This window comes from Pelodiscus sinensis, chromosome 23, assembly GCF_049634645.1.
Source record: "Pelodiscus sinensis isolate JC-2024 chromosome 23, ASM4963464v1, whole genome shotgun sequence".
NCBI classification, from domain to species: domain Eukaryota; kingdom Metazoa; phylum Chordata; order Testudines; family Trionychidae; genus Pelodiscus; species Pelodiscus sinensis.
The window spans coordinates 23,986,702-23,992,701 of record NC_134733.1 but is presented as its reverse complement, the minus strand read 5'-3'; the positions used below and the strand labels follow the sequence as shown (position 1 = coordinate 23,992,701).

Genomic DNA, 6,000 nt, shown 5'->3' with positions numbered 1-6,000 from the left:
TTTGCAGCTACAGACAAACGCGGTTCCCCCAGAGGCTTTGTGTCAGCGCCCAGGGGCCGCGTTGCTTATGCTCAGACAGGCCCAGTGGGGCTGTGGCCGAGCTCCAGCTTGGCCTGCTGAACCGGCTGCACGCTTTTGGCTTGCAACAGGAAAACAGCAGAGGGGAGCAGGCAACATCTGATCCGAGCCCCCTTGCAAAGCAGCTCTGCTCGGCGGGGTGGACAAGAGGGGCTCAGACCCCACCGTGCACGATGCAACAGGAACCCGGAAGGGGAGAGGCAGAAGTCCACCTCAGGGCAGTCCCTGCCCTCCCCAGCAGCAGAAGCAGCAAAAAGGCTGCAGCTGGCAATGCAGGTTTTCGAGGTGTGGAGTGGAGACATGGGGCATGCTGGACTTGGCAGGGAGGGGCTGGGTGTGACGGCACGTTGGGGTTTCCCGTCTCCTGCACCCCGTAATGGCACAAACAGACTCCACCAGCCAGTAGAACAGGGAGAGTTTATTGCTTCTCCAGGATACAGCACAGCACAGATGTCATCTGGTTCCAGGGCAGGCCTAGGATGCCTCAGCCCCTCTTGAGATGGGGGAGACTGGGCCCCTAAATTCCAGCCCCTTTCCCTAGGCTGTCTCCTCCATGCTCCCAGACAGCAACTCAACTCCCTCACTTCCAGCCCTGCCCCCAGCCAGGGCTCCACCCCCCTCCTTCCCATTGTTCCGCTCCCTGGGGAAGAACTCATCAGACAGGTTCGAAGCCCCCTTGCGTAATGACTCATCCCCTGCCCTGCTGGGCCGTGCTGCAGCCAGTGGAGGTCACTCACAACCCACTGCCCAGCACAGCAACCAGCAAGGTACCCCCGCTACGTCACACTGGGGAACAATGTTCACACCTGCTTGGGGCGCATAAGCCGCACATGGAGCCAGTGACCCAGCGCCAGTTCCCCGCAGTGCCCCGTCCCGGCGTTCAGGGGAGTCCAGTTCTGCTCACCCTCCCCAGAGCCACTGCCAGACTCCAACCCATTGCCCGTGGCTGGCCGGGACGTCAACAAGCAGATCTGGCTGCTCCTGCCTGGAGCCCGCCTGCCTCCACGGAATGGGGGTCACCAGCAGGTGGGTGCGGTCAGGCTGCTGGGGGGGGAGGGCCCAGACTTTGTTGACGGGAGATGGCCCTTTGGTGCGTGGCTGCTGGCTCAGAGCCGGGCACAGGGGGCTTGTGCTGCTGTGTCCCGTGCGAGGCGTTAGCCAGCTTCCCACCACCTAGCCTCTTCCCTGGTGTGACGGCGCGTCGGGTCCCCCAAATCCTGCAGCCCCGGAGCAGCAAGAACAGACCCCGCCAGCCGTAGAACAGGGGGGTTATTGCTCCTCCAGGATCCAGCCCAGCACAGACGGGATGTGGCTACAGGGCCCAGGGCCAGGATGCCTCAGACCCCAGGGTTAGGGGTCCATTGCCCCTAGGCCTCAGCTTAGCCTCTTCTCTCCATGCTCCCAGACAGCAACTGACCCTTCCTCCCAGGCCCTGCTCCCCAGCCAGGTGCTGGTCGCTGCCTTCCTCCCTTTGTCTCCGTCCCTGGGAGGCTGAGCCGAGCTGTCTGGGTTAATCCTCATTTGGGTCAGTGAGAATCTCCCAACACAGCACAGGGGGCCCCTGGGTTACAGAGCAGACAGCCCCTCCCCCCACTACGTCACACCTGGCCTCGTGTCACCTGGGGACAGTCATCAAAACCGCAGATGGGAAAGCGAGACCCGAAATCCCACTTACCCGGTTAACTGGTTAAACATTAGGGCTGGCCAGTGAATTGCTTCCATGGGAAAGGGTGGGGCTGCTCCCTAACCGCAACCAGAGAGCAGTGCCGGGTAGGGGGTGCGTGCGCCCGCCGGCTAACCGCTCACGGGCCTGCGGGAAAGCCGCATTGGGTGCTGCAGGCCGCGGCCCCCTGCCGAGGGGTCCAGGCTGCCGTGTTTGTCTGGGAGACCGGGGCCCAAGTCCCCTCCGCACTAGGCTGCCTGGGTGCGGGGCCTCGCTGGCTGGGGATGAGCGGAGGCTGCGGGCCAGGCCTGGGGGGAACAGAGCAGTGCATCTGCCTGTCACAGCTCAGGCAAGGGGAGCATCTGCCTTGGCTCCTGCCAGGGGTCCAGGGGGGCGGGCAGGGGTCCAGGGGGGCGGGAACAGCTGCTCTCAAGCGGGGCCAGGGCTGCCTGAGACCCGCTGCAGGACTCAGCCCGGGGGCGGGGCTCTGGCTTTGCCCCCTTGCCCTGCCCAGGGCAGCAGAGCGGGAGGTGGGGGCTCAGGAGTGCCCCCCCCCCGGGCTCACCTAGGGATTGTGATTGGCGGGGAGGGGGGATGAGGCCCCTGGAGAAACAGACGCTGTGGCCTGGCCCAGCCAGAGCAGGGGGCGATGCCTGCCCCTCCTGCGCCCCTGCAGCCACATGGAGGGGAGGGGGCTCCTCAGCCTGCCCCCCTCCCGCTTATGGGGGGCAGCAGCAGCGGCCGGGCAGAGCCGTCCCTGCCTCCCCGGGCGGACCCGCAGAGCCAGCCTGGCCGTGCGCCTGGGCACCCGGCACCGTGCGCAGCGCTGCGCCCTCCTGGCCGGGGAATCCCGCCCCGCCCGCCGCGGGAGGGGGCTCGGCGCCGGGCTCTCGCCTAGGCATGCGCCCTGCCCGCCCCGCCCCCGAGCCGGGAGCCCGGCCACCGGGACAGCCGGCTGCGGCTCCGCCAGCCCGCCAGGTAAGAGCCCAGCGGCCCGGGCCGCGCACCCAGAGCCCCCGCAGACGTGGCTGGGGAATCGCTCCCCGCGGAGGGGCAGCCCGCCCCGCCCCGCCCTTTGGACCGAGACGGGCTTGGAACCGGCTCGGACCTTCCTCGCGCTGCGGCCGGCGGGGACCCCGGCTTCGCCCCCGCGCCAGGGGCCGGGTCGCTCCAGCCTTTGTCCGCGGGCAGGAGCGCAGCGCCCCGCGGGGGAGGGCGGGCAGGTCCCCGCAGCCGGGCTGCTGGCGGGGCGGCCCCGCTTTTGCCGAGGGGTGGATGGGGCGGGGGTTCTAGCGGCGCTTCCCCCGAAAGGCTGGGCTGCGAAGGCGCCAGCAGCCGCCCGCGTTCACCCCGGGAGGACCCGTCTGCCCCGGCTCACACAGAGCCAGCCGGGCACGTCTTCCGGGCAGTCCCGGGTGCGCCCGGCCTGGCCACGAGGAGTCTTGGGCAGCCCAAGGAGAGGTCCCCAGCGCCTGGTTTCCACTCCCCAGGGCTGTATTTTCAATTGTCCGTACCCGAGAGAGGGGCTGGAACGGGAGAAGTTAGATGCCGAAAGGGCCTTTTTCGACCGTCCACCTCTCCTGGCCTGGGGTCGGCTCTCCCCGCCCAGCGGTGCGGGCGCTGGTCTGTAGAGACTCAGGCGTGGGGCTTCTGTCATTTCCCGGGGGCGATTCTTCCACAACAAAACAGAACCAACCCCTCCTCTGTGCCTTAACCCTTCCCTGTCCTCACTTCCTCTGGTTCCTCCGCCCTCCAGGGCTGGACAGGGGAGCCAAGTAACAGCAGCTGGCTTTCAAAGGGAAAGGGGTGTTATTGGGGGGGAGCAAATGGTGCGGTTTTTAGCCGTTCCCTTCGTGTTCTCATCTTGCCATTGGTCAGCTCCTCACAACCGGCTCCCCGTGGACTGACACCAGCGCAGCCCGGCGCTAACTGGCACGGTCTGGAACGGGGGCGGCGCGCTCTGGCGCTAGAAATCGCTGCTCGGGGTGGTCTGGCCTCCCATTGCCATGAAGGATCCAGACGGGGGTGGAGAAGGTTTTAATCGGCTGTGCCAGTGAGGTCGCTGGGGGACTAGCGTGGAGGGCAGAGAGAGACCAGATGGGGCCGGGGGATGAAACGCAGCCGGTGCGGGAGCTGCCCGCGGGGCGGCAGAGGAACGCAGGCCGACGTGCTGGGCGCGCCCTGGGGGTGAGGGCAGGCCGGCAGGGAGGCCGGAGTGTGCGGTGATGTGGCCAGGGACTGCTCTGGAGGAATGATCCGGCCTGGGCACCGGGCTGCTGGGAAATGCGGCTCCGTGGCGCAGTCAGGAGCGAGGCGGGAGATGGGTGGGGGCAGGGCTGAGCAGTGGGTGCTCCCCAGGGCTAAGGATGCACTGGCGGGATAAAGCCAAGTGGCGCGTGCGAGCCGCGAGGAGGCCGAGGAACTCCCGGGCGGTGCGTGAGGCCGAAGGGCGTTTCGGACACGAACGGCACTGGCTGCTCTCGGGCTGCGGGCCAGCGTGTGGCTCATACTTGGGCCGCCGGTTCGGCAATGGGGCTCGCCCCCAGGGCCCGGTATTTGCAGAGCGGCCTGGGGGGTGTAATGGGTCGTTTCCAGCTGTCACTCCAGGAACTGTCCTGCTAGTGTCCCAGGAGCTGCCGGAGGGCTTGGCCGGTGTCTGGCAGGAGTCAGCGTGTTCCTGGCACCGCGCAGGGCAGACCACCCGGCCTACGCGCCTGTTCGGAAAGTCTTCCGGAGAGCTCGCGTGCTCCCCACCCGCCAGGACGCGCCGCTTCCCTAGGCGGGCCTGCCCCTCCACCAGCAAACGCGCAGACAAAAAATTCCTAACTGTCAGGGTGGTCAAATATTGGAATAAATTGCCAAGGGAGGTGGTGGAATCTCCCTCTCTGGAGATATTTAAGAACAGGTTAGATAGACATCTGTCAGGGATGGTGTAGACGGAGCTTGGTCCTGCCTTGAGGGCGGGGGGCTGGACTCGATGACCTCTCGAGGTCCCTTCCAGGCCTATGATTCTATGATTTCCTCTTGCGGTGCGGGTGGCCGCAGGCCGGGTCCGAGAGCGCTGAGGTGGTGCTGCTGAGTGTGGGGTTTCCCTGCAAAGGGGGGTGCTGAGGCCTGCGGTGATCACGTGGAAATGGGCTTTGGGAGAAGCTCGCCGTGGCCTGTGCTGTAAAATCACTCGGCTCCCCCCGCCTCGACTTCGCCCTCGGTCCGTTCCCTTGCAGGGCAGACGTGGGGCTGGACCCCCCATCCCAGCCTTTGGAGCGTGAACGCGGCCGGGTTTGGCTCGGCAGTGACGTGGGCCCCTGGGCGAGCGGCTCTGATGTCTCTGAACCGTTCCAGAGCTGCTGCTGCAGCGGGCGCTGCATTCAAACACGTGGACCCGTTGGCGGTTGGGCGAGCAGCCCCGGGCAGGGCAGACGGCCCCGCTCCACCCCGCGCGCTTGGCAGAAGGGGCGTCTGCTTTTGTAAAAGCCGGTTGTGTTAGGAGATTCCTTCCTGCCCCTCCACCAGCAAACGCGCAGACAAAAGGCCAGCTCGCCTCCTGGGCCGCTCCCGCGCACTGCGCATCTCCAGTGCTGCCCGGGGGCCACAGAGCGAGCAGGCTGCCTCTCAGGAGTGTAGTTCGCGCTCCCTTAACAGCTGTCTCCCGCTGCTCAGCGTAGCTGCTCTTGTGCCTGGGCTGGACGTCGCTGACATGCTGGGAAGAATCCAGTGCAGCTTTGGGGTCTTCTCTAGGCCCACGTGTGACCCCTTTGGCTAAGCGGCAGTTCAGAGCCTGCATCCCGGGGGTGGGGAACCTCAGGCTCAGGGGCCGGATGCAGCCTCCAGGTTGCCTGAATCCAGCTCCCTCCTCCACTTGTGTGTGTCCCCTCCCCCTCCGACTGATTTTTCTGTGGGTCAGCAGCCCCTGATCCAAAAAAAGTTCCCCGCCCCTGGGGTATAAAGATGGGAATAAGCTGCTCTGTTGTAGAGCAGGGATGTGAATGGGTAACCTAGTCACTGGTTACCCGGTAAGTGTCATCCTTCCAGGGTACCAGTTAACCGGTACCTGGGAGCAGCCCCGCCCGCAGCCAGCTGGTTGCTCCAGCCCCACAGGGGTCAGAAGCAGAAGCCCCCACGCCCCCCCCCAAGTCACAAGTAGGTACTTCCTGGCAGTCTCTTTCAGACGGGGTGCAGGGAGAGGCAACCGCCTCTAGGCCAGGAGACGGGCTGGGAATGCTGATGTGCTGTAATAGGAGGTTTTCCTACTGTTCAGA

General features: G+C 66.0%; 1 protein-coding gene across 2 annotated transcripts in view; it reads left to right on the top strand.

Annotated features, from left to right (window-relative positions):
• Window positions 1-2,265: 2,265 nt before the first annotated feature.
• The window catches only part of GPR153 (G protein-coupled receptor 153), a 48,925-nt gene continuing 45,190 nt past the window's right edge, over window positions 2,266-6,000 (top strand). For both annotated transcript variants that reach the window (XR_012897277.1, XM_075906344.1), the window contains exon 1: window positions 2,266-2,719. The gene's annotated coding sequence lies outside the window, so the exon portion shown is untranslated. The remainder of the gene's footprint in view (window positions 2,720-6,000) is intronic.